General features: G+C 48.2%; 2 long non-coding RNA genes across 22 annotated transcripts in view; one reads left to right on the plus strand and one right to left on the minus strand.

Moving 5' to 3' along the window:
- The window catches only part of LOC134958509 (uncharacterized), a 728,433-nt gene extending 703,819 nt beyond the window's left edge, over positions 1-24,614 (minus strand). For 20 of the 21 annotated variants that reach the window (XR_010187035.1, XR_010187037.1, XR_010187031.1 and 17 more), the window contains exon 1: positions 24,533-24,593. This is a non-coding gene — a long non-coding RNA (uncharacterized LOC134958509). Of the gene's footprint in view, positions 1-24,532 lie in introns of all 21 variants that reach the window. The other variant, XR_010187033.1, reaches the window with a different exon arrangement.
- A 94-nt stretch (positions 24,615-24,708) lies between these two features.
- Positions 24,709-26,748, plus strand: part of LOC134957126 (uncharacterized) — a 96,575-nt gene continuing 94,535 nt past the window's right edge. Inside the window, exon 1 of the long non-coding RNA XR_010186480.1 lies at positions 24,709-24,776. This is a non-coding gene — a long non-coding RNA (uncharacterized LOC134957126). The remainder of the gene's footprint in view (positions 24,777-26,748) is intronic.

Here is a 26,748-nt window from a genome sequence, read left to right on the forward strand (position 1 = left end):
CGAGACCTTCCCAGGTGCAACCCGCTTGAGACCCCGTTCAGACTGGCGGCCCCGACACGGCACATTGCCGTGTCGATGACGTCACCGGGTCACATGCTGGGGCGGCGCTTGGAGATCAGATGATCTACAAGCACCGCCTGCTCCAATAGTGTTAGTGTTAAAGGGTCCCGGATCGCATCGACCCGGGAACTCTTAACACCGTTCACACTGCCATCAAACTGCGCCTGACCCGGTATTGACCCGGGAATAACCCTTCTTTATTCCCGGGTTGAGATACCGGGTCAGACGACCAGGGAATTTGTTCTGGACCCCGTTCACACTGCATGTAAACCCGGATTACTGCGCGTTCACGTGCAATAACTCGGATTTTTCAAGGCAGTGTGAACATGGTATTAGTCAGTGCTGTCTCTGTGGAGTGTTGGGCATGAAATCCTGACTGAAAAGGGTCCAGTAAGCTGTGTGAGTTAAGAAAGTGTGTGAGGCGAGTGTAGGCAAATCTCTCAAGTAGCTTGGAGGGGCATGGGAGCTGAGAGATGGGACGGTAGTTTGAGAGAGAGTAAAGGCCCATATAGACGGGCCGATGCGGGGAGAGATGTGTGCTGAGCGAACCGCTCAGCACACATCTCTCCCGCCGCTCAGCACAGCGCGATCTGTGCTGAGCGTGCGGGGGGAGACGGGGGGGCCGCTCACTTCACCCAGCGGGTGAAGTGAGCGACCCGCTAGATTGGCCTGCCGATAGCGATGCGCGGGGCTGCTCATCACTATCGCTGTAAGGGGTACACACGGAGCGATCAGGTTTATATTCTAAGCAATCTAGTCAGATTGCTTAGAATATCGCTGCGTGAGTACCCCCTTTAGGGTCAGAATTTTGTTTTTTTCAGAATGGGAGTAATCACTGCATGCTTGTACAGAGAAGGAAAGATATCAGTAGACAAAGAGAGATTACAGATTCTAGTTAAGGTTGGGATGAGCACAGCAGACAGAGCTTTACTAATTTGTGAGGGTATATAGTCAAGGGGAGAGGTAAAGCACAGGCCGCAGCCGTGTCGCCTGACATGACTGCGACCCGTGCTACAGCCCCCTTTTGAACAGCGCTCACCAACCCGGCATATTGCCGGGCTGGTGACGCTACTACTGATGTGACAGGTGCGGCGCTGGGAGATCACATGATCTCCCAGCGCCGCCCTCCCATACACAGTGAGCGGGAGCCGTGTCGCCTCGACACGGCTCCCGTTCACACTAGACAGCTGGCCGGGTTGAACACGTGTTCAACCCGGCTAGCTACCCGGGTAGGATTCCCAGATCACTTGATCCGGGAATTTGCCGGGGAACCCTTTTCCACTAGGGCAAAACACGAGTAAATGCGCGCCCCCGCGCATTTACCCGTGTTTCTAAGAGCTAGTGGAAAGGGGACAATAGTAGAGTAGCAGGGCCGGATCTAGGGGGGGGCAAGGGGGCGACCGCCCCCCCTAACACAGTCATAGCCATGCCCACTTTTGAGCATAAGAGAGCTCTCCGGAGAGAGCCTGAGGCAGAACGATGTGCTGCAGCTTATACCACAGCAGCACAGAGGAGCCAGGAGAGCAAGGGTTACAGAGCATTTGCTGGTGTGTGGGTACTATAGCTAATAAATACAATTACCCCATATCACAGTCACATGTACATAGAACAATCACAAAGCTCTATCTCAGTCTCACTCAAAAAGTTCAGTCAGAATTGAGAGAGGAGGAGTTAGGATTGCAGATGGGAGGAGTTGGGACTGTAGAGGGAGGAGTCAAGATTAAACAGTAAATCGCCCCCCCTAAAGAAAAGTCTAGATCCGTCCCTGTAGAGTAGGCAGATAAGAGTGCAGATAATTCATCTTCATTTGCGGGATCAAAAGAAGAGAAGGTGTTAGAGGGTTCAGAAAGGGAATTGAGCAGATCACTGGCTGTGGAAGAGCATACCATTTTTTTCAGATCTTATCAATCTTGCCCTTGAAATAGAAAGCAAGATCTTGAGCAATGATAGTGGCTGGTGGGTTGGGTGAGGGAGGGACAAGAAGTGATTTAAATGTATTAAAACATCACTTGGGGTTAGAGGCTTGAGCAGAGATTGGAAATATGTTTGGCAGTGTCCAGAGCATTACACGGTCTTATATGTGAGAAAGTCTCTTGAACTACGAGATTTACGCCACTGGCGTTCTACTTTACGTGAGAGTTTTTGTAGGTGTCTTGTGTATTTAGAGTGCTACGGTTGACATCTAAGTCTACGTGGAGTGTGACGGGTAGCCGAAGCCACTTCATCAAGTGCTGTTTCTAGAGTTTGGTTAAGGTGTGATACAGCAGTCTCAGGAGAGGTGAATGTAGAAATTGGCGAGAGCAGTGGTTGCAATGAGGTAGATAGTTGTTGAAAATTAATAGCGTTAATATTTCTGAAGGTTAGAGGAGGCTTGGTAGACTTCAGGGACTACCAATTCAAGCTGAATAAGGCCCTATATTCGTGGCTTTTACATAAACTAAGAGACAAAATTCCTGCTCTCTAAAACCAACTGTCTTAAAGTACAATGGGCCTAATTCAGTAAGGATAGCACATTCTGCTATCCTTTTTGCTATCCTTTGGAGCGCATGCTGGGGGCCGCCCAGCATGCTGACCGGAGCCCCCCCCCCCCCCCCCCCCCTTCAACAAGCAGATATTGCGATCGCATCGCAATTTCTGCTTGTTAGTAGAAATAGAGGATGCCTCCTGCCAGCAGGAGACACGCTGCCATCTTCCCGATCGTGGCGGCTGCGAGTGACGTCACTCAGCCGCTGCGATCGCGCCCCGTTCGTCCGGCTCCGCCCCCGCAACGCTCTGTCTCATCCCTGGAAACGGAGCGTTGCCCAACCTCCCCACCTCTGCCTGATTGACAGGCAGAGGAGATCGTATTTTCTGCGCCACCCGCGCAGAAAATGCAAGCGCATGCGCCCGCATCTTTTTCTCAAAAAATAAGAATTTACTTACCGATAATTCTATTTCTCGGAGTCCGTAGTGGATGCTGGGGTTCCTGAAAGGACCATGGGGAATAGCGGCTCCGCAGGAGACAGGGCACAAAAAAGTAAAGCTTTACTAGGTCAGGTGGTGTGCACTGGCTCCTCCCCCTATGACCCTCCTCCAGACTCCAGTTAGGTACTGTGCCCGGACGAGCATACACAATAAGGGAGGCATTTTGAATCCCGGGTAAGACTCATACCAGCCACACCAATCACACCGTACAACTTGTGATCTAAACCCAGTTAACAGTATGACAACAGAAAGGGCCTCTTAAAGATGGCTCCTTAACAATAACCCGAATTAGTTAACAATAACTATGTACAAGTATTGCAGATAATCCGCACTTGGGATGGGCGCCCAGCATCCACTACGGACTCCGAGAAATAGAATTATCGGTAAGTAAATTCTTATTTTCTCTATCGTCCTAAGTGGATGCTGGGGTTCCTGAAAGGACCATGGGGATTATACCAAAGCTCCCAAACGGGCGGGAGAGTGCGGATGACTCTGCAGCACCGAATGAGAGAACTCCAGGTCCTCCTTTGCCAGGGTATCAAATTTGTAAAATTTTACAAACGTGTTCTCCCCCGACCACGTAGCTGCTCGGCAGAGTTGTAATGCCGAGACCCCTCGGGCAGCCGCCCAAGATGAGCCCACCTTCCTTGTGGAGTGGGCTTTTACAGTTTTAGGCTGTGGCAGGCCTGCCACAGAATGTGCAAGTTGAATTGTGTTACAAATCCAACGAGCAATCGACTGCTTAGAAGCAGGTGCGCCCAACTTGTTGGGTGCATACAATATAAACAGCGAGTCAGATTTTCTGACTCCAGCCGTCCTTGCAATGTATATTTTTAAGGCTCTGACAACGTCCAACAACTTGGAGTCCTCCAAGTCGCTAGTGGCCGCAGGCACCACAATAGGTTGGTTCAGATGAAATGCTGATACCACTTTAGGGAGAAAATGCGGACGAGTCCGCAGTTCTGCCCTATCCGAATGGAAGATTAGATAAGGACTTTTATAAGATAAAGCCGCCAATTCAGATACTCTCCTGGCAGAGGCCAGGGCTAGTAACATAGTCACTTTCAATGTGAGATATTTCAAATCCACCTTTTTCAATGGTTCAAACCAATGGGATTTGAGGAAATCTAAAACTACATTTAGATCCCACGGTGCCACCGGAAGCACCACAGGAGGCTGTATATGCAGTACTCCCTTGACAAAAGTCTGGACCTCAGGGACAGAGGCCAATTCTTTTTGGAAGAATATTGACAGGGCCGAAATTTGAACCTTAATGGATCCCAATTTGAGACCCATAGATAATCCTGATTGCAGGAAATGTAGGAAACGACCCAGTTGGAATTCCTCCGTCGGAACCCTCCGATCCTCGCACCACGCTACATATTTTCGCCAAATGCGGTGATAATGTTTCACGGTGACTTCCTTCCGTGCCTTAATCAAGGTAGGAATGACTTCTTCTGGAATGCCTTTCCCTTTTAGGATCTGGCGTTCAACCGCCATGCCGTCAAACGCAGCCGCGGTAAGTCTTGAAAAAGACAGGGACCCTGCTGTAGCAGGTCCCTTCTCAGAGGTAGAGGCCACGGTTCGTCCGTGAGCATCTCTTGAAGTTCCGGATACCAAGTCCTTCTCGGCCAATCCGGAACCACTAGTATTGTTCTTACTCTTCTTTGCCGTATGATCTTCAATACCTTTGGTATGAGCGGCAGAGGAGGAAACACATACACTGACTGGTACACCCAAGGAGTTACCAGTGCGTCCACAGCTATTGCCTGTGGATCTCTTGACCTGGCGCAATATTTGTCCAGTTTCTTGTTGAGGCGAGACGCCATCATGTCTACAATTGGTCTTTCCCAACGGTCTATTAACATGTTGAAGACTTCTGGATGTAGACCCCACTCTCCCGGATGAAGATCGTGTCTGCTGAGGAAGTCTGCTTCCCAGTTGTCCACGCCCGGGATGAACACTGCTGACAGTGCTATCACGTGATTCTCCGCCCAGCGAAGAATCTTGGCAGCTTCTGCCATTGCACTCCTGCTTCTTGTGCCGCCCTGCCTGTTTACATGGGCGACCGCCGTGATGTTGTCCGACTGAATCAACACCGGCTTTCCTTGCAGGAGAAGTTCCGCCTGGCTTAGAGCATTGTAGATTGCTCTTAGTTCCAGAATGTTTATGTGAAGAGACTTTTCCAGACTCGTCCATACTCCCTGGAAGTTTCTTCCTTGTGTGACTGCTCCCCAGCCTCTCAGGCTGGCGTCCGTGGTCACCAGGATCCAATCCTGAATGCCGAATCTGCGGCCTTCTAATAGGTGAGCCTTCTGCAACCACCACAGAAGTGACACCCTTGTCTTTGGTGACAGGGTTATTCGCAGGTGCATCTGCAGATGCGACCCTGACCATTTGTCCAACAGATCCCTTTGGAATATTCTTGCATGGAATCTGCCGAATGGAATTGCTTCGTAAGAAGCCACCATTTTTCCCAGGACTCTTGTGCATTGATGTACTGACACTTTTCCTGGTTTTAGGAGGTTCCTGACCAGATCGAATAACTCCTTGGCTTTTTCCTCTGGAAGGAAAACCTTTTTCTGAACCGTGTCCAGAATCATTCCTAGGAACAGCAGACGAGTTGTCGGGATTAAATGGGATTTTGGAATATTCAGAATCCACCCGTGTTGTCTTAGCACCTCTTGAGATAGTGCTAAAGCTGTCTCCAGCTGTTCTCTGGACCTTGCCCTTATTAGGAGATCGTCCAAGTATGGGATAACTAATACGCCTTTTCTTCGAAGAAGAATCATCATCTCGGCCATTACCTTGGTAAAGACCCGAGGCGCCGTGGACAATCCGAACGGCAGCGTCTGAAACTGATAGTGACAGTTTTGAACAATGAACCTGAGGTACCCCTGGTGTGCGGGGTAAATCGGAACGTGTAGATACGCATCCTTGATGTCCAAGGATACCATAAAGTCCCCTTCTTCCAGGTTCGCTATCACTGCTCTGAGTGACTCCATCTTGAACTTGAACTTTTTTATGTAGAGGTTCAAGGACTTCAGATTTAGAATAGGCCTTACCGAGCCATCCGGCTTTGGTACCACAAATAGAGTGGAATAATACCCCTTTCCTTGTTGTAATAGGGGTACTTTGACTATCACCTGCTGAGCGTACAGCTTGTGAATGGCTTCCAACACCCTCTCCCTTTCGGAAGAGACGGTTGGTAAGGCAGACTTCAGGAAACGATGAGGAGGATCCGTCTCTAATTCCAACCTGTACCCCTGAGATATTATCTGCAGGATCCAGGGGTCTACCTGCGAGTGAGCCCACTGCGCGCTGTAATTTTTGAGACGGCCCCCCACTGTCCCCGAGTCCGCTTGAGAGGCCCCAGCGTCATGCTGAGGTTTTTGCAGGAGCCGGGGAGGGCTTCTGTTCCTGGGAAGGAGCTGCCTGTTGGTGTCTCTTCCCTCTTCCTCTGCCTCGTGGCAGGTACGACAAGCCCTTTGCTCTCTTATTTTTGTAGGAGCGAAAAGGCTGCGGTTGAAAGGTCGGTGCCTTTCTCTGTTGGGGAGTGACTTGAGGTAAAAAAGTGGATTTCCCGGCAGTAGCCGTGGCCACCAAGTCTGATAGACCAACTCCAAATAACTCCTCCCCTTTATACGGCAAAACCTCCATGTGACGTTTTGAATCCGCATCGCCTGTCCACTGTCGTGTCCATAAGGCTCTTCTGGCTGAAATGGACATAGCACTCACCCGAGATGCCAGTGTGCAAATATCCCTCTGTGCATCACGCATATAGATAAATGCATCCTTTATTTGTTCTAACGACAGTAAAACATTGTCCCTATCTAGGGTATCAATATTTTCAATCAGGGATTCTGACCAAACTACTCCAGCACTGCACATCCAGGCAGTTGCTATAGCTGGTCGTAGTATAACACCTGCATGTGTGTATATATTCTTTTGAATAACTTCCATCTTTCTATCTGATGGATCCTTAAGTGCGGCCGTCTCAGGAGAGGGTAACGCCACTTGTTTGGATAAGCGTGTGAGCGCCTTGTCCACCTTAGGGGGTGTTTCCCAGCGCGCCCTAACCTCTGGCGGGAAAGGGTATAATGCCAATAACTTTTTTGAAATTATCAACTTTTTATCAGGAGCAACCCACGCTTCATCACACACGTCATTTAATTCTTCTGATTCAGGAAAAACTGTTTGTAGTTTTTTCACACCATACATAATACCCTGTTTTACGGTATCTGTAGTATCAGCTAAATGTAACGTCTCCTTCATTGCCAAAATCATATAACGTGTGGCCCTACTGGAAAATACGTTTGAATTTCTACCGTCGTCACTGGAATCAGTGCCCGTGTCTGGGTCTGTGTCGACCGACTGAGGCAAAGGGCGTTTTACAGCCCCTGACGGTGTTTGAGGCGCCTGGACAGGCATTAATTGATTGTCCGGCCGCCTCATGTCCTCAACTGACTGTTTAAGGGAAGATAAACCATCACGTAATTCCACAAATAAAGGCATCCATTCTGGTGTCGACCCCCTGGGGGGTGACATCTGCATATTTGGCAATTGCTCCGCCTCCACACCAATATCGTCCTCATACATGTCGACACCACGTACCGACACACACCGCAAACTCACAGGGAATGCTCTAATGAAGACAGGACCCACTAGCCCTTTTGGGGAGACAGAGGGAGAGTCTGCCAGCACACACCACAAAGCGCTATATATACAAGGGATATCCTTATATTAAGTGCTCCCTTATAGCTGCTTTAATATATATATATATAGCCATTAATGTGCCCCCCCTCTCTGTTTTACCCTGTTTCTGTAGTGCAGTGCAGGGGAGAGACCTGGGAGCCGTTCTGACCAGCGGAGCTGTGACAGAAAATGGCGCCGTGTGCTGAGGAGATAGGCCCCGCCCCTTTTTCGGCGGGTTCTTCTCCCGCTATTTTTCCAGTCAGGCAGGGGTTAAATATCTCCATATAGCCCCTATGGGCTATATGTGAGGTATTTTTAGCCTTGTATAAGGTTTATATTTGCCTCTCAGAGCGCCCCCCCCCAGCGCTCTGCACCCTCAGTGACTGCCCAGTGAAGTGTGCTGAGAGGAAAATGGCGCACAGCTGCAGTGCTGTGCGCTACCTTATGAAGACTGAGGAGTCTTCAGCCGCCGGTTTCCGGACCTCTTCACGCTTCAGCATCTGCAAGGGGGTCGGCGGCGCGGCTCCGGGACCGGACTCCACGGCTGGGCCTGTGTTCGATCCCTCTGGAGCTAATGGTGTCCAGTAGCCAAGCAGCAAATCCACTCTGCATGCAGGTGAGTTTACTACTTTCCCCCTAAGTCCCACGTTGCAGTGATCCTGTTGCCAGCAGGACTCACTGTAAAGAAAAAAAAACCTAAACTAAACTTTCTCTAAGCAGCTCTTTAGGAGAGCCACCTAGATTGCACCCTTCTCGTTCGGGCACAAAATCTAACTGGAGTCTGGAGGAGGGTCATAGGGGGAGGAGCCAGTGCACACCACCTGACCTAGTAAAGCTTTACTTTTTTGTGCCCTGTCTCCTGCGGAGCCGCTATTCCCCATGGTCCTTTCAGGAACCCCAGCATCCACTTAGGACGATAGAGAAATTCCAGTTGGATCGCACACTGCGATCCAACCTGAATTAGGCCCAATGTACAGATAAACGCATGATAGAAAAGTGGCAGGCAGGGAACGTGTTTAATAGTCATTTTGTTAATGAGTAACTTTGTTACCAGAAAAGCAAGTTATTATTACTGGGGTAATGGAGAACACACAGTTTCACTGTTCAAACTACAGTCCAGAGAGAATTTTTGGAGCATTTTGAAAGCATTTTAAAAATGTAGACATACTAAAGCACAGCAAAGGGAAAAATAAGAATTTACTTACCGATAATTCTATTTCTCGGAGTCCGTAGTGGATGCTGGGGTTCCTGAAAGGACCATGGGGAATAGCGGCTCCGCAGGAGACAGGGCACAAAAGTAAAGCTTTCCGATCAGGTGGTGTGCACTGGCTTCTCCCCCTATGACCCTCCTCCAAGCCAGTTAGGTACTGTGCCCGGACGAGCGTACACAATAAGGGAGGAATTTTGAATCCCGGGTAAGACTCATACCAGCCACACCAATCACACCGTACAACTTGTGATCTAAACCCAGTTAACAGTATGATAACAGCGGAGCCTCTGAAAAGATGGCTCACAACAATAATAACCCGATTTTTGTAACTATGTACAAGTATTGCAGATAATCCGCACTTGGGATGGGCGCCCAGCATCCACTACGGACTCCGAGAAATAGAATTATCGGTAAGTAAATTCTTATTTTCTCTATCGTCCTAGTGGATGCTGGGGTTCCTGAAAGGACCATGGGGATTATACCAAAGCTCCCAAACGGGCGGGAGAGTGCGGATGACTCTGCAGCACCGAATGAGAGAACTCCAGGTCCTCCTTAGCCAGGGTATCAAATTTGTAGAATTTAGCAAACGTGTTTGCCCCTGACCAAGTAGCTGCTCGGCAAAGTTGTAAAGCCGAGACCCCTCGGGCAGCCGCCCAAGATGAGCCCACCTTCCTTGTGGAATGGGCATTTACATATTTTGGCTGTGGCAGGCCTGCCACAGAATGTGCAAGCTGAATTGTATTACACATCCAACTAGCAATAGTCTGCTTAGAAGCAAGAGCACCCAGTTTGTTGGGTGCATACAGGATAACAGCAAGTCCGTTTTCCTGACTCCAGCCGTCCTGGAACATATTTTCAGGGCCCTGACAACATCTAGCAACTTGGAGTCCTCCAAGTCCCTAGTAGGTGCAAGGCACCACAATAAGCTGGTTCAGGTGAAACACTGACACCACCTTAGGGAGAGAACTGGGGACGAGTCCGCAGCTCTGCCCTGTCCGAATGGACAAACAGATATGGGCTTTTTTTGAGAAAAAACCACCAATTTGACACTCGCCTGGTCCAGGCCAGGGCCAAGAGCATGGTCACTTTTCATGTGAGATGCTTCAAATCCACAGATTTGACTGGTTTTAAACCAATGTGATTTGAGGAATCCCAGAACTACGTTGAGATCCCACAGTGCCACTGGAGGCACAAAAGGGGGTTGTATATGCAATACTCCCTTGACAAACTTCTGGACTTCAGGAACTGAAGCCAATTCTTTCTGGAAGAAAATCGACAGGGCCGAAATTTGAACCTTAATGGACCCCAATTTGAGGCCCATAGACACTCCTGTTTGCAGGAAATGCAGGAAACGACCGAGTTGAAATTTCTTTGTGGGGCCTTCCTGGCCTCACACCACGCAACATATTTTCGCCACATGTGGTGATAATGTTGTGCGGTCACCTCCTTTCTGGCTTTGACCAGGGTAGGAATGACCTCTTCCGGAATGCCTTTTTCCCTTAGGATCCGGCTTTCCACCGCCATGCCGACAAACGCAGCTGCGGTAAGTCTTGGAACAGACATGGTACTTGCTGAAGCAAGTCCCTTCTTAGCGGCAGAGGCCATAAGACCTCTGTAAGCATCTCTTGAAGTTCCGGGTACCAAGTCCTTCTTGGCCAATCCGGAGCCATGAGTATAGTTCTTACTCCTCTACGTCTTATAATTCTCAGCACCTTAGGTATGAGAAGCAGAGGAGGGAACACATACACCGACTGGTACACCCACGGTGTTACCAGAACGTCCACAGCTATTGCCTGAGGGTCTCTTGACCTGGCGCAATACCTGTCCCGTTTTTTGTTCAGACGGGACGCCATCATGTCCACCTTTGGTATTTCCCAACGGTTTACAATCATGTGGAAAAAACTTCCCGATGAAGTTTCCACTCTCCCGGGTGGAGGTCGTGCCTGCTGAGGAAGTCTGCTTCCCAGTTTCCATTCCCGGGATGAAACACTGCTGACAGTGCTATCACATGATTTTCCGCCCAGCGAAAAGTCCTTGCAGTTTTTGCCATTGCCCTCCTGCTTCTTGTGTCGCCCTGTCTGTTTACGTGGGCGACTGCCGTGATGTTTTTCCCACTGGATCAATACCGGCTGACCTTGAAGCAGAGGTCTTGCTAAGCTTAGAGCATTATAAATTTACCCTTAGCTCCAGTATATTTATGTGGAGAAAAGTCTCCAGACTTGATCACACTCCCTGGAAATTTTTTCCTTGTGTGACTGCTCCCCAGCCTCTCGGGCTGGGCTCCGTGGTCACCAGCATCCAAACCTGAATGCCGAATCTGCGGCCCTCTAGAAGATGAGCACTCTATAACCACCACAGGAGAGACACCCTTGTCCTTGGATATAGGGTTATCCGCTGATGCATCTGAAGATGCGATCCGGACCATTTGTCCAGCAGATCCCACTGAAAAGTTCTTGCGTGAAATCTGCCGAATGGAATTGCTTCGTAGGAAGCCACCATTTTTACCAGGACCCTTGTGCAATGATGCACTGTTTTTAGGAGGTTCCTGACTAGCTCGGATAACTCCCTGGCTTTCTCTTCCGGGAGAAACACCTTTTTCTGGACTGTGTCCAGAATCATCCCTAGGCACAGCAGACGTGTCGTCGGGATCAGCTGCGATTTTGGAATATTTAGAATCCACCCGTGCTGTTGTAGCAGTATCCGAGATAGTGCTACTCCGACCTCCAACTGTTCCCTGGACTATGCCCTTATCAGGAGATCGTCCAAGTAAGGGATAATTAAGACGCCTTTTCTTCGAAGAAGAATCATCATTTCGGCCATTACCTTGGTAAAGACCCGGGGTGCCGTGGACAATCCAAACGGCAGCGTCTGAAACTGATAGTGACAGTTCTGCACCACGAACCTGAGGTACCCTTAGTGAGAAGGGCAAATTTGGGACATAGAGGTAAGCATCCCTGATGTCCCGGGACACTATATAGTCCCCTTCTTCCTGGTTCGTTATCACTGCTCTGAGTGACTCCATCTTGATTTGAACCTTTGTAAGTGTTCAAAAAAATTTTTAGAATAAGTCTCACCTAGCCTTCTGGCTTCAGTACCACAATATAGTGTGGAATAATACCCCTTATCTTGTAGTAGGAGGGGTAATTTAATTATCACCTGCTGGGAATACAGCTTGTGAATTTTTTCCCATACTGCCTCCTTGTCGGAGGGAGACCTTGGTAAAGCAGACTTCAGGAGCCTGCGAAGGGGAAACGTCTCGACATTCCAATCTGTACCCCTGGGATACTACTTGTAGGATCCAGGGGTCCTGTACGGTCTCAGCGCCATGCTGAGAACTTGTCAGAAGCGGTGGAACGCTTCTGTTCCTGGGAATGGGCTGCCTGCTGCAGTCTTCTTCCCTTTCCTCTATCCCTGGGCAGATATGATCTTATAGGGACGAAAGGACTGAGGCTGAAAAGACGGTGTCTTTTTCTGCAGAGATGTGACTTAGGGTAAAAACGGCGGATTTTCCAGCAGTTGCCGTGGCCACCAGGTCCGATGGACCGACCCCAAATAACTCCTCTTCCTTTATACGGCAATACACCTTTGTGCCGTTTGGAATCTGCATCACCTGACCACTGTCGTGTCCATAACATCTTCTGGCAGATATGGACATCGCATTTACTCTTGATGCCAGAGTGCAAATATCCCTCTGTGCATCTCGCATATATAGAAATGCATCCTTTAAATGCTCTATAGTCAATAAAATACTGTCCCTGTCAAGGGTATCAATATTTTTAGTCAGGGAATCCGACCAAGCCACCCCAGCTCTGCACATCCAGGCTGAGGCGATCGCTGGTCGCAGTATAACACCAGTATGTGTGTATATACTTTTTATGATATTTTCCAGCCTCCTGTCAGCTGGTCCTTGAGGACGGCCCTATCTATAGACGGTACCGCCACTTGTTTTGATAAGCGTGTGAGCGCCTTATCCACCCTAAGGGGTGTTTCCCAACGCGCCCTAACTTCTGGCGGGAAAGGGTATACCGCCCATAATTTTCTATCGGGGGGAACCCACGCATCATCACACACTTTATTTAATTTATCTGATTCAGGAAAAACTACGGTAGTTTTTTCACATCCCACATAATACCCTCTTTTGTGGTACTTGTAGTATCAGAAATATGAAACACCTCCTTCATTGCCTTTAACGTGTGGCCCTAATAAGGAATACGTTTGTTTATTCACCGTCGACACTGGATTCAGTGTCCCTGTCTGTGTCTGTGTCGACCGACTAAAGTAAACAGGCGTTTTAAAACCCCTGACGGTGTTTTTGAGACGTCTGGACCGGTACTAATTGTTTGTCGGCCGTCTCATGTCATCAACCGACCTTGCAGCGTGTTGACATTATCACGTAATTCCCTAAATAAGCCATCCATTCCGGTGTCGACTCCCTAGAGAGTGACATCACCATTACAGGCAATTGCTCCGCCTCCTCACCAACATCGTCCTCATACATGTCGACACACACGTACCGACACACAGCACACACACAGGGAATGCTCTGATAGAGGACAGGACCCACTAGCCCTTTGGAGAGACAGAGGGAGAGTTTACCAGCACACACCAAAAACGCTATAATTATATAGGGACAACCTTATATAAGTGTTTTCCCTTATAGCATCTTTTTTATATATTTCTAACGCCAATTTAGTGCCCCCCCTCTCTGTTTTAACCCTGTTTCTGTAGTGCAGTGCAGGGGAGAGCCTGGGAGCCTTCCCTCCAGCCTTTCTGTGAGGGAAAATGGCGCTGTGTGCTGAGGAGATAGGCCCCGCCCCTTTTTCGGCGGCCTCGTCTCCCGCTCTTAACGGATTCTGGCAGGGGTTAAATATCTCCATATAGCCTCCGGAGGCTATATGTGAGGTATTTTTAGCCAAAATAGGTATTCATTTGCCTCCCAGGGCGCCCCCCTCCCAGCGCCCTGCACCCTCAGTGACTGCCGTGTGAAGTGTGCTGAGAGGAAAATGGCGCACAGCTGCAGTGCTGTGCGCTACCTTTAGAAGACTGAGGAGTCTTCTGCCGCCGATTCTGGACCTCTTCTTACTTCAGCATCTGCAAGGGGGCCGGCGGCAAGGCTCCGGTGACCATCCAGGCTGTACCTGTGATCGTCCCTCTGGAGCTGATGTCCAGTAGCCAAGAAGCCAATCCATCCTGCACGCAGGTGAGTTCACTTCTTCTCCCCTAAGTCCCTCGTTGCAGTGATCCTGTTGCCAGCAGGACTCACTGTAAAATAAAAAACCTAAGCTAAACTTTTCTAAGCAGCTCTTTAGGAGAGCCACCTAGATTGCACCCTTCTCGGCCGGGCACAAAAATCTAACTGGCTTGGAGGAGGGTCATAGGGGGAGGAGCCAGTGCACACCACCTGATCGGAAAGCTTTACTTTTGTGCCCTGTCTCCTGCGGAGCCGCTATTCCCCATGGTCCTTTCAGGAACCCCAGCATCCACTAGGACGATAGAGAAAAGTGAATAGACTAGTTTTTTCATACTCCTGGACCCTCTCTGGGTGTAGCCATACGGTTAGAGTGACACAGGGTTTTTTAGGAGCCGTACGTTTTCAGCGTATTCTCACAGCTGAAGCGAGGCTTTGGTATTATGTGTCACTGTGGAAGTACCATGTGGGCCAGGAATCACTGTGTTATACTGTACACGTGCACAACAGTACAGTTATAAAGATAGAAAATTGTGAGTAACATAAATATTTTGGAAGTCACCATAGGCTGGCTGTTATCCAGGAACTTTCATAATCTGCATTCAGATCAGCACTAGATGTTGAGAATGTGGATTGATATAAAACAAATGGCATTAGGCAACAACGGAGCTGACAGAATTCCACGTGAATACTGGACAGTGTGTATCATAAAAATTGTGACATTCCTGTCTTTAAATGTCTCCTATTGTCATTATTTTATTTTCTTCTATTTACATGGCGTAACCAAATGTCTGTAGGAATGTACTTACTGCCCAGGGCAAAATGACAACAAAAGAAACACAAACAATTCAATATAAAAAAGGGAAAACTATTAAGCATTCAAAAAGCTGCGGTAATTTACCAAGGCTAATTGATCCCCTGGTGCAATTCAATTAACCCCGAAGTTAGCGGCAGACTGCACTTATCAGGAATTTTTGTTGTTGTTGTCAAAACTGCGGAAAAAAAATGCAGCAACCCTGTTAACACATAGGTACGTGACCTTTTCACGGATTCTATGTGCTCAATTCAATTCAGTGCAAATCGAATAGCGTTGGGAAGGAGCTCCCGGAGCTATTGAATTCAGCACGCTGTTATGACCGACTAGAGGATGTCTTCCGATAAAGCTATTGTTGCAATGTGTTTTCTGCCCTTAGCGCGGCGGAAACAGCATAGCGCCAGTCACTTTAGTTTGATAAAGCTGCGAAACGCGTAAGGGAACCAGCCTCTGACCCAGACACCACAAGGCCACCCCACAGAACGTTTTTGCAGTTGTACCATCCTTGGATATTTCCAGCTTAACATCGTGGACACTTAACAAAGACAGAACCACCAATCATCTGCGCAGGATCGGAAACATCATTTAGACCCTCGCTAAGTGGGATACCAGGCCATCCACGAGGAAATCGGTAATTATACACCAAAGAGATTGGATACATCTGCATATTACAAAAGGACCCTGTTGATAGTGTGACCGGTCACAAGAACGCTAACTTTATCAGGTGTGCCTTTACAAATAACCAATTGGGGTTCAGAGACTGGCAATGAGGCTCTCTATATACGGTTTTATCTGAGAATCATTTCTTAATGTGTTTATAGTGTGTTTATTAAATTTATGTGAACCATTTTATGAAATCACCTGTTTTAGATTTATTTTGAGCGCTGTTAATTTTTTATTGTTAACTTTAGTCGGAGAATGCTGGTTCTCGCGACTAAATACTATGTTTTAGGTGCGAGTACCGGCATTCTCTGACATAAGTGAGCTGAATTGAATAGGTCGGGGACCTACTACCTGGCGCGATTCAATTCGTGCTGAATTGAACCCTATTGTTAGCCTGTTAACACGTGTTAATTCCTGTTAACACATTAATAATTTTTAAAAAATAAGAATTTACTCACCGGTAATTCTATTTCTCGTAGTCCGTAGTGGATGCTGGGAACTCCGTAAGGACCATGGGGAATAGCGGGCTCCGAAGGAGGCTGGGCACTCTAGAAAGATCTTAGACTACCTGGTGTGCACTGGCCCCTCCCACTATGACCCTCCTCCAAGCCTCAGTTAGGTACTGTGCCCGGACGAGCGTACACAATAAGGAAGGATTTTGAATCCCGGGTAAGACTCATACCAGCCACACCAATCACACCGTACAACTCGTGATATGAAACACAGTTAACAGTATGAAACAATAGAGCCTCTCAACAGATGGCTCAACAATAACCCGATTTAGTTAACAATAACTATGTACAAGTAATGCAGATAAACCGCACTTGGGATGGGCGCCCAGCATCCACTACGGACTACGAGAAATAGAATTACCGGTGAGTAAATTCTTATTTTCTCTAACGTCCTAGTGGATGCTGGGAACTCCGTAAGGACCATGGGGATTATACCAAAGCTCCCAAACGGGCGGGAGAGTGCGGATGACTCTGCAGCACCGAATGAGAGAACTCCAGGTCCTCCTCAGCCAGGGTATCAAATTTGTAGAATTTTGCAAACGTGTTTGCCCCTGACCAAGTAGCTGCTCGGCAAAGTTGTAAAGCCGAGACCCCTCGGGCAGCCGCCCAAGATGAGCCCACCTTCCTTGTGGAATGGGCATTGACAGATTTTGGCTGTGGCAGGCCTGCCACAGTATGTGCAAGCTGAATTGTACTACAAATCCAACGAGCAATAGTCTGCTTAGAAGCAGGAGCACCCAGCTTGTTGGGTGCATATAGGATAAACAGCGAGTCAGATTTTCTGACTCCAGCCGTCCTGGAAACATATATTTTCAGGGCCCTGACAACGTCTAGCAACTTGGAGTCCTCCAAATCCTTAGTAGCCGCAGGCACCACAATAGGCTGGTTCAGGTGAAACGCTGACACCACCTTAGGGAGAAACTGGGGACGAGTCCTCAATTCTGCCCTATCCATATGGAAAATCAAATAAGGGCCTTTACAAGACAAAGCCGCCAATTCTGACACTCGCCTGGCAGAAGCCAAGGCCAATAACATAACCACCTTCCATGTGAGATATTTCAGATCCACGGTTTTTAGTGGTTCAAACCAAAGTGATTTTAAGAAAACTCAACACCACGTTGAGATCCCAAGGTGCCACAGGAGGCACAAACGGGGGCTGACTATGCAGCACTCCTTTTATAAATGTCTGAACTTCAGGTACTGAAGCTAGTTCTTTTTTGAAAGAAAATCGACAGAGCCGAGATCTGTACCTTAATGGAACCCAATTTAAGGCCCATAGTCACTCCTGCTTGCAGGAAATGCAGAAATCGACCTAGTTGAAATTCCTCTGTTGGGGCCCTTTCGGCCTCACACCATGCAACATATTTTCGCCATATGCGGTGATAATGAGTTGCTGTAACCTCTTTCCTGGCTTTAGTAAGCGTTGGAATTACTTCCTCCGGAATACCCTTTTCCTTCAGGATCCGGCGTTCAACCGCCATGCCGTCAAACGCAGCCGCGGTAAGTCTTGGAACAGACAGGGCCCCTGCTGCCGCAGGTCCTGACTGAGTGGCAGAGGCCATGGGTCCTCTGATATAAATTCTTGAAGTTCTGGGTACCAAGCTCTTCTTGGCCATCCACGAGTATCGTTCTTACTCCTCGCCTTCTTATTATTCTCAGTACCTTTGGTATGAGAGGCAGAGGGGAGAACACCTAAACCGACTGGTACACCCACGGTGTTACCAGAGCGTCCATAGCTATCGCCTGAGGGTCCCTTGACCTGGAGCAATATCTTTTATAGCTTTTTGTTAAGGCGGGACGCCATCATGTCCACCTGTGGCCTTTCCCAATGGTGTACAATCCTATTGGAAGACTTCTGGAGGAAGTCCCCATTCTCCCGGGTGGAGGTCGTGTCTGTTGAGAAGATCTGCTTCCCAGTTGTCCACTCCGGGAATGAACACTGCTGACAGTGCTAACACATGATTTTCCGCCTATCGGAGAATCCTTGTGGCTTTTGCCATCGCCCTCCTGCTTTTTGTGCCGCCCTGTTGATTACATGGGCGACTGCCGTGATGTTGTCTGATTGGATCAGTACCGGCTGGTTTTGAAGCAGAGGCCTTGCTGGCCTCAGGGCATTGTAAATGGCCCTCAGATCCAGAATATTTATGTGTAGGGAAATAACCTGACTTGACCAAAGTCCCTGGAAGTTTCTTCCCTATGTGACTGCCCCCCAGCCTCAAAGGCTGGAATCCATGGTCACTAGGACCTAGTCCTGTATGCCGAACCTGCGGCCCTCTTGAAGATGGGCACTCTGCAGCCACCACAGTAGAGATACCCTGGTCCTTGGAGACAGGGTTATCAGCCTATGCATCGGAAGATGCGATCCGGACCACTTGTCCAACAGGTCCCTCTGAAAAGTTCTTGTATGGAACCTGCCTAATGGGATTGCTTCGTAAGAAGCTACCATTTTTCCCAGGACTCGCGTGCAATGATGCACCGCTACCTATTTTGGTTTCAGGAGGTCTCTGACTAGAGATGACAACTCCTTGGCTTTCTCCTCCGGGAGAAACACTATTTCTGGTTTATGTCCAGAACCATCCCCAGGAACAGTAGACGTGTCATAGGAACCAGCTGTGACTTTGGACTGTTTAGAATCCACCTATGCTGTTGTAGCACTTTCCAAAATAGTGCTACCCCGACTACCAACTGCTCCTTGGACCTCGCCCTTAGAACGAGATTGTCCAATTACGGGATAATTACAACTCCCTTTTTTTTTGAAGGAGTATCATCATTTCGGCCATTACCTTGATAAAACACCCTCGGTGCCATGTACAGTCCAAACGGCAGTGTCTGGACTTGGTAATGGTAATCCTGTACCACAAATCTGAGGTACTCCTGGCGAGGATGGTAAATGGGGACATGCAGGAAAGCATCCTTGATGTCCCGGGATACCATGTAATCCCCCTCGTCCAGGCTTGCAATAACCGCCCTGAGCGATTCCATCTTGAACTTGAATTTTTTTATGTTCAAGGATTTTAAATATAAAATGGGTCATACCGAACCATGCGGTTTCGGTACCCCAACCCGTGTGGAATAGTAACCCCGTCCTTGTTGAAGTAGGGGCACCTTGAGTATTACCTGCTGGGAATACCGCTTATTAATTGCCTCTAGCACAGCCTCCCTGCTTGAGGGAGTTGTCAGCAAGGCATATTTTAGGAAACGGCTGGGGGGAGACATCTCTAATTCCAGCTTGTACCCCTGAAATACTACTTGGAAGAAACAGGGATCCACCTGTGAGCGAGCCCACTAATTGCTGAAATTTTTGAGGCGGCCCCCCACCGTACCTGGCTACACCTGTGGAGCACCCGCGTCATGGTGTGTACTCACAGGAGGCGGGGGAAGAATCTTGATTCTGGGAACAGGCTGACTGGTGCAGCTTTTTCCCTCTACCCTTGTCTCTGTACAGAAAGGAAGCGCCATTTGACCCGCTTGCTTTTCTGAAGCCGAAAGGACTGTACCTTTTTCTGTGAGGAAACCTGAGGTAAAATTATTTCTTCCCAGCAGTTGCTGTGGATACGAGGTCCCAGAGACCATCCCCAAATAATTCCTCACTCTTATAAGGCTCTCTATGCGCTTTTTAAGTCAGCATCACCTGTCCAGTGACAGGTCTCTAATACCCTCCTGACAGAATGGACATTACATTTATTTTGGATGCCAGCCGGCAAAATATCCCTCTGTGCATCCCCCATATATAAGACAACGTCTTTAATATGTTTTTATGTTTGCCAACTATTATCCCTGTTTGACAGGGTCACCAACCACGCTGCAGCAGCACTATCTGCAGGTCTCAGTCTAGTACCTGAGTGTGTAAATACAGACTTCAGGATAGCCTCCTGTTTTTTTTTTTTTTTTATCAACAGGTACCTATTAAACGTGTGAGCGCCTTATCCACCCTAGGGGATATCTCCCAGCGTAACTTATCCTCCTGGCGGGAAAGGGTACGCCATCAGTAACTTTTTATAAATTACCAGTTTCTTAACGGGGGGAACCCACGCTTTTCACACACTTCATTTATTCATCTGATGGGGGAACAAAACACTGCCTGTTTTTTTCTCCCCAAACCTAAAACCCATTTATAGAGGTTAAAGTCAGAAATGTATAACACATTTTTTATTGCCGGGATCAAGTCACGGATTGGATTGTGTATATGTCTCCACCTTGTCGACACTGGAGTCAGACTCCGTGTCGACATCTGTTTCTGCCATCTGAGAGAGCGGGCGTTTTTGAGCCCCTGATGGCCTTTGAGACGCCTGGGCAGGCGCGGGCTGCGAAGCCGGCTGTCCCACAGCTGTTACGTCATCCACCCTTTTATGTAAGGAGTTGACACTGTCGGTTAATACCTTTTACCTCTCTATCCACTCTGGTGTCGGCCCCACAGGGGGCGACATCACATATATCGGCCTCTGTTCCGTCACCATATAAGCCTCCTCATTCAACATGTCGACACAGCCGTACCGACACACCGCAGACACACAGGGAATGCTCTAAACGAGGACAGGACCCACAAAAGCCCTTTGGGGGGACAGAGTGAGAGTATGCCAGCACACACCAGAGCGCTATATACTGCAGGGACTAACTGAGTTATGTCCCCTATAGCTTTATATCTATATATATAATGTATACTGCGCCTAAATTTAGTGCCCCCTCTCTCTTTTTTTTTAACCCTTGTAGACTGCAGGGGAGAGCCAGGGAGCTTCCCTCCAACGGAGCTGTGAGGGAAAATGGCGCCAGTGTGCTGAGGAGATAGGCTCCGCCCCTTTTTCGCGGCCTATTCTCCCGTTTTTTATGGACTTCTGGCAGGGGTATTTACCTCATATATAGCCCCTGGGGCTATATATTGAGGTATTTTTGCCAGCCAAGGTGTTTTTATTGCTGCCTCAGGGCGCCCCCCCCCAGCGCCCTGCACCCTCCGTGACCGGAGTATGAAGTGTGTGAGAGGAGCAATGGCGCACAGCTGCAGTGCTGTGCGCTACCTTGGTGAAGACTGAGTCTTCATGCCGCCGATTTTCCGGACCATCTTCTTGCTTCTGGCTCTGTAAGGGGGACGGCGGCGCGGCTCCGGGACCGAACATCAAGGCTGGGCCTGCGGTCGATCCCTCTGGAGCTAATGGTGTCCAGTAGCCTAAGAAGCCCAATCCGGCTGCAAGCAGGCGAGTTCGCTTCTTCTCCCCTTAGTCCCTCGCTGCAGTGAGCCTGTTGCCAGCAGGTCTCACTGAAAAGAACAAATTCTAAGACTATAACTTTCTAAGAGCTCAGGAGAGCCCCTAGTGTGCATCCAACCTCGGCCGGGCACGAAATCTAACTGAGGCTTGGAGGAGGGTCATAGTGGGAGGGGCCAGTGCACACCAGGTAGTCTAAGATCTTTCTAGAGTGCCCAGCCTCCTTCGGAGCCCGCTATTCCCCATGGTCCTTACGGAGTTCCCAGCATCCACTAGGACGTTAGAGAAAGAGGATAGGGTGAAAAATGGTCTGAAATTGAAAAGGTCAACATAATAAAGCCCGAAGCTACCCCCTTTATCACCCTCTGTTAACTTAACGGGACTAACTGAATTCCGCCATAAGTTAAAAACAGGTGAACTTAATGGTCCAGTGCCCATGGCATGGCAGGGAAAAAGGATCAGAGTTGCTGACTGTGAATGGCAGTACACTGCAGACAGGGAGAAAGCAGCAAAATAACAAGAGGGTGAAGGGCCCTGCTCGTGAGAGTTTCCAGTCTAAGGGGGTGGGGGTATAACTGGGAAGAGATACGTGGAAAATGAGTAGAGTTAAGCATGTGAGAAGAGCTGGTGGACAGGTGCATTTTTAGGGTAAGTTTGAAATGTAGGAAGGAAAGGAACGATGAAGAGCTCTGAACATTAGGGTGAGTAGCTTAAAATGGTTTCTTTAGGACAGGGGTGTCCACAGCATTGATCGCGATCTACCTGTCGATAGTGGACACTTGGCAGGTAGATCGCGGTCAGCTACTGTCTGCTGCATAAGATGACATGTAGCAGCCAATAAGAATCTGCATAGAAATTATGGCTGTTACGAGCCAGCTGTCACATGTGACTGTAATAGCCAATAAGAGTATCTACTTGGAGAATCTGGGGGTGTATAGTGCATGACCCAGCAACATAACACTGTGTGGTTTGTCTTTAATATCTCTACAAACCTGCATATATTGGTGTATCTGAGGGCGTTAAGTACATTATCTAGCTACATAACACCGTTTATGTTAAAAAAATATATATTCTGTTAGATTCCGCTTCATTACCTCGTAGCCCTAAAAAGTATTGCATTATGGTAGATCAGGAATTCTGTTTGCCCTTTGGAATAAGTCACCAAGCCCAAAAGTCTGGTCATCCCTGCTTAAGAGGTAAGGGAGACAGTGAAGATGAAGGAGAGGGCAGAATTGAGGTTGACAATAGAGTAAGGTGTTGCAGTAGTCCAGGTGGGAGATGACAAGAACATCTTGTGGGATGGATAGGATTCTAGAGATGTTGTTGAGTTGGAATCGTCAGGGTTTGGAGACAAGAATGTGAGATTAGAAGAAAAAATGGTCCTGGAATGTTTTTTTTTCTTTTTCTTTTTTTTTTTGGGGGGGGGGAGGGGGGGTCAATAATAGTTTTCAGTTGAAGAAAGCACCGGAACATCCAATAGGAGATGAGAGAGACAGTTGGAGAGAGGGTGAAGGGGACGAGATCAGGGAGAAGAGTGCTGGATTGGATTATGGGGGTCATTCCGAGTTGTTCGCTCGCAAGCTGCTTTTAGCAGCTTTGCACACACTAAGCCGCCGCCTACTGGGAGTGAATCTTAGCTTCTTAAAATTGCGAACGAAAGATTCGCAATGTTGCGATGACATCTCTGTGCAGTTTCTGAGTAACTCGAAACTTACTCGGCATCTGCGATCAGTTCAGTGCTTGTCGTTCCTGGTTTGACGTCACAAACACACCCAGCGTTCGCCCAGACACTCCTCCGTTTCTCCAGCCACTCCCGCGTTTTTCCCAGAAACTGTAGCGTTTTTTCACACACACCCATAAAACGGCCAGTTTCCGCCCAGAAACACCCACTTCCTGTCAATCACAGTACGATCACCAGAACGAAGAAAAAAACGTGAGTAAAATTCCTAACTGCATAGCAAATTTACTTGGCGCAGTCGCAGTGCGAACATTGCGCATGCGCACTAAGCGGAAAATCGCTGCGATGCGAAGAAATTTACAGAGCGAACAACTCGGAATGACCCCCTATAATCAGCACCTACTGTCTGGTCCTGCTGGTTCTCGTTTGTACCATATACCAATGTTGTAAAGTTTTCCAGGTTTTTGGTCTGTTATTTTATTGCATTGCTTCTATTATCTACAAATTGTGCTTTGAAAAAAAAAAAAAAATTGGGCAAGTTTTATTTTTCGCCTTGTTTACTGCCACTTTTACCTGGCGCCAGATTTTATAAATGTGTCTTCACGGCTCTTCAATAAATAATAAAAATCAAGGGAGACATCATGTTCTGCAGGATCAACCTGCCAATAATGTGGGTCCCTATAAAACCTCCCAACCTACTAAACCAGTTATGTTAATGACGCTTCCAGATAGGAAGCTGAATTAAAATCCCCTGCTTGCCTTGTCCTGGGTGATAGATAAGGACACATTGTACGGGAAGATTAAAGAGAGAAGCCCTATCTGCTAGCTGCGGATTCTGGTTAGCGCTGTACCTAGCATTACAAATAAAAGTGTACAAGAGAGGAAGCATGGCAGTCACACAGGACATTTACCACGAAAGAACAGGCGTATGTATGTATGCAAATTTGCCCATATAACCTGTTGTGACGCTGCATAAACGTAATTTAATATCTTCATGAAACAGTTCATAGACCGAAACTTTTGCATAATACCATGTTATAATGTGCACAGTGCAGATTTTCCTGCGCGTTTCTGTGTAGGATGCAAATGCATATCTGCAATTTCGGAGGTCGCTAGGTGCCAGCAAAACTGTTGCAACGCCTGCACTTTGCAAATGAATAAAAAAAAATTAGTAGCATTTCCAGGAATTTAAAATGCAAAAAAAATATTTACAATTTGCACACATTGCAATTTGGGGATTACAGCCCTCCAAGGCCCATGCTCACACATGACAGCCCTCCCAGCCCTCCATTGCAATTTGGGGATTACAGCCCTCCCAGGCTCAGCAGCAAAGCACCCCTGGAAATTATAACATGGGAATGCAACAGGTAATCTGAAGTCCCCAATTTACCTTTGGTATTAAATGTGGACTGTAAATATCTATAGTTTAAGAAAACACACTTTTAGCTTACATAGTGACAGAGCGTGAAGGAAAACACTATATTTTCCACATGAAAGTGCCTATGATCATATCCTTGAACCACACTGTCTTTTACAGTCATTGCTCTTACCCATTACTCCTCTATTCGCCTTAAAAAGGGCGGGAACCGACGCAGCATTAGGCGAGCCGAATGTTTACCCTTAGGCGCAAAGGTTCACGGGACGTGTAGTTCCGCAGCCGCACACTGCGATAACTGTAGATGGGAACAAAAACTACAATTCCCAGTAAGCATTGCTGCGAGACCGTCACTGACTGACTGTACACCCCGGAGGATCGAGATGGTGGTCTGTCTGTGGGAAGAGTGAGGATTTGAAGTAAGTGGCCATCTCAGAGTCAGACATTACAATTAGCACCCCCTCCCCTAAATTTCTGTGGTATTCAGTCCCTATGGTAGTGCTTACCTTTATTCAAAAGTGGTTTGATCCATTTTATATTAACTAGTATATCCAATGGTGCAGTACTGACTTTGGAGGGGTGATGGGCGTGGCCACGGGTAAAGGGGGCGTGGCCACGTTCCCTTTCCTATACTTTTGACAGGTAGTACAGACCATATTAAAAAGGTACTGTACCTGCCAAAAAGGTACAGTTGGAGGGTATGGATCCAGTGTTTCTTAATACTATAAAATTATGGAGTTTGGATCACTGGATTGAGAATGTAATGGTCGACAGTCAATGGGTCGACAGGTGCAAAAGGTTGACATGAAAAGTCATAAGTGCCTAAGGTTGACAGGTGTAAATGGTTAATGACAATGACAGGGTCGACACAAATAGTCGTCACGTTTTTTGACCCAAATCTTGTTTATTTCATGTTGTGTGACCACCATTAGTACAAGTGTGTACCCTCGCGGCCTCACCTCGCTCGCCACACGTCGGGAAAGGTTGCTTTTCCCAATATATGGCCACGTGGATAGAAAATCAAGCAAATGTTGAGAAAACGTGAACATAAAAGGTCAACCCATTGTCATGTTGACCTTTTGAAACAAATGTAATGACGCCAAAGTTCGGAGGCCGTGCAGGATGTCGGGCGAACTGGGACTTTTTTTTAAAGGGGCAATCACTTACAAGGCATGGTTTTGCCTTGTAAGAGTTTGCCCCTTTAAAATAACGTTCCGAGTTTCGGCCGGCATCCCGCACGGCCTCCGAACTGTGTCGTCATTACATCCGGCCCTTTGTATTCGTCGACCTTTCTTCTGTCAACCCAGGGCCGGCTCCAGGCCTACTAGCACCCTGAGCGAGAAAATTTCAAAGTGCACCCTCCATGCGCGCGCTCCTAGAAAAGTGGGCGTGGCCTCGCAATTTCATATTATCAAGCTATAAATATATTTTCACACCCCCTCTACGCACACAATAAACAGTAGTGTTCCTTACACATTATGTCTCCAGTATAGAAACATAGAATTTGACGGCAGATAAAAACCACTTGGCCCATCTAGTCTGCCCCTTTTTTTACCATATTTTCTCATACGTCCTAGAGCAGGGGTGGCCAGAATTTTGGAGTCGGCGATCTACTTTGAAAGCTGAAAAGCTTTTGTGATCTACCTAGGTGGGATAATAGCGCGCACCGCAGGCGCCGCCCCAAAAAAGGGCGTGGCATAACAAAAAGTGGGCGTGGTATAACCAAAAAAGGGACGTAGCCTTGCTGCACAGAGTGTAATGACTGTCTCGCACGAAATAACACATTGGCCCCCACAGGTAATAACCTCAAACACATATGCCCCCACAGTGCCAGATACACATATGCCCCCACAGTGCCAGATATGCCCCCACAGTGCCAGATATGACCCCACAGTGCTAGATATGACCCCACAGTGCCAGATACAGATATGACCCCACAGTGCCAGATACAGATATGACCCCACAGTGCCAGATACAGATATGCCCCCACAGTGCCATGTGCCCACAGTGCCAGATATGCCCCCACAGTGCCAGATACACATATGCCCCCACAGTGCCAGATATGCCCCCACAGTGCCAGATATGACCCCACAGTGCTAGATATGACCCCACAGTGCCAGATACAGATATGACCCCACAGTGCCAGATACAGATATGCCCCCACAGTGCCATGTGCCCACAGTGCCCCAGATATGCCCCCACAGTGCCACATATGCCCCGACAGTGCTACTTACCGCTGTGTAGAGAGCGCAGCGAGCGCTTCTCCTGCCTGCCGCCCTACCTCTCAGTCAGGTCTCCGGCGGTGACGGCAGCGTGTATATCTCAAATCAGGCGCCGGCCCGCGAGCTCTCATTGGCTAACGAACCGGCGCCTGATTTGAACTATACACTC

This window comes from Pseudophryne corroboree, chromosome 9 (genome assembly GCF_028390025.1).
Source record: "Pseudophryne corroboree isolate aPseCor3 chromosome 9, aPseCor3.hap2, whole genome shotgun sequence".
NCBI classification, from domain to species: domain Eukaryota; kingdom Metazoa; phylum Chordata; class Amphibia; order Anura; family Myobatrachidae; genus Pseudophryne; species Pseudophryne corroboree.